The sequence below is a fragment of the Carlito syrichta genome, unplaced genomic scaffold (genome assembly GCF_000164805.1).
Source record: "Carlito syrichta isolate Samal-C Ts95f unplaced genomic scaffold, Tarsius_syrichta-2.0.1 Scaffold199710, whole genome shotgun sequence".
NCBI classification, from domain to species: Eukaryota; Metazoa; Chordata; class Mammalia; order Primates; family Tarsiidae; genus Carlito; species Carlito syrichta.
Genome location: NW_007143806.1, coordinates 122,288 through 124,067, shown reverse-complemented (window position 1 = coordinate 124,067; position 1,780 = coordinate 122,288). Strand labels below are relative to the sequence as shown.

The following is a 1,780-nucleotide window of genomic DNA, read 5'->3' as shown; positions in this document are numbered from 1 at the left end:
CCTCCTCTCCTCCTCCTCCTCCTTCTCTCTTTCTCCTCCCTCCCAACCCCTCCTGCTGGTTTCCTCTACTTCTTCAGACCAAAAAGTTGAAAACAGGATCTCTCCAAAATATTACATTCCCACACTCCTGGGAAAACAACAACAGAATCTCTAGTTCTTCATTTAAATTGCCCACCTAGGGTCTCACTCACTGCCGCTGGCACATGCTCTGTGTTCTCCTGTCGCCCCATCACCCCCCATCTCCTCCGATCACAATGGAAGAAGAAATCACCACACTGGTCATTGACAATGGTTCCGGCATGTGCAAAGCTGGTTTTGCAGGGGACGATGCTCCCCAAGTCCTGTTCCCCTCCATCGTCGGGTGTCCCCGACACCAGGGCGTTAGAGTGGGCATGGGTCAGAAGGACTCCCAAGTGTGCAATCAGGCCCAGAGCAAGCGAGGCATCCTAATTCTGAAGTATCCCATCGAGCATGGCATCGTCACCAACTGGGACGATATGGAGATCTGGCACCACACGTTCTACAACAAACTGCGTGTGGCCCCCGAGGAGCACCTGGTGCTGTTGAGCGAGACCCCCCTGAACCCTAAGGACAACAGAGAGAAGATGACCCGGATCATGTTTGAGATCTTCAATACCCGGGCCATGTATGTGGCCATCCAAGGCTGTGCTCTCCCTGTATGCATCTGGCCGTACCACTGGTATTGTCATGGACTCTGGAGCCAGGGTCACCCACATGGTGCCCATCTACGAAGGCTATGCCCTCCCTGATGCCATACTCCGTCTGTACCTGGCTGGCCAGGACCTGACTGACTACCTCATAAAGATCCTTACAGAGCCCGGCTACAGCTTTACTACCACAGCTGTGCGTGACAGCAAGGAGATGTGCTACATTGCCCTGAACTTCGAGCAGGAGATGGCCATCGCCACATCCTCCTCCTTCCTGGAGGAGAGCTATGAGCTGCCTGATGGCCAGGTGATCACCATTGGCAACGAGCGGTTCCGGTGTCCAGAGGCGCTGTTCCAGCCCTCCTTCCTGGCCATGGAATCCTGCAGCATCCACGAGACCACCTTCAACCCCATCATGAAGCGTGACGTAGACATCCGCAAGGACCTGTAAGCTAACACAGTGCTGTCTGGAGCCACCACCAGGTACCCGGGCATAGATGACAGGATGCAGAAGGAGATCACTGCCCTGGCGTCCAGCGCCATGAAGATCAAGATCATTGCTTCACCTGAGCACAAGTACTCCATGTGTATCGAGGACTCCATCCTGACCTCCCTGTCCACCTTCCAGCAGATGTGGATCAGCAAGCAGGAGTATGATGAGTTGGGACCCTCCATCATCCACCACAAACGCTTCTAAATGGACTGCGAGCAGATACGTAGCATTTGTTGCATGAATTAATTCATAAGTATAAATTTGCCCTGGCAAATGTACATACCTCATGCTAACCTCATGAATCTGGAATAAGCCATTGAAAAGAAATTTGTCCTTGAAGCTTGTATGATATCAGCACTAGATCGTAGAACTTGTTGCTAAGTTTTGATCTTGTATTCAAGTTAACTGTTCCCTTGATATTTGTTTAATACCCTGTACAGATCTTTGGTTTAAACCCTTAGTACACATGTGGCTCAGTCACTTCTTGGCTAAGGTGAGAACATGATTAAGGAAGAGAAGTCCATGATCTGTGAATCTGCATGACCAAGAGTCTTGATCTGTGCAGGATACTAATGTGTAAGAGTTGAGTATTCCAGGATTTCTCTAGAGATTGGCAAGA

At 50.6% G+C, this 1,780-nt stretch overlaps 1 pseudogene; it reads left to right on the top strand.

The window, feature by feature from the left end:
- The first annotated feature begins 254 nt into the window (after window positions 1-254).
- LOC103253092 lies at window positions 255-1,365 on the top strand (annotated as a pseudogene).
- The last annotated feature ends 415 nt before the right edge of the window (window positions 1,366-1,780 follow it).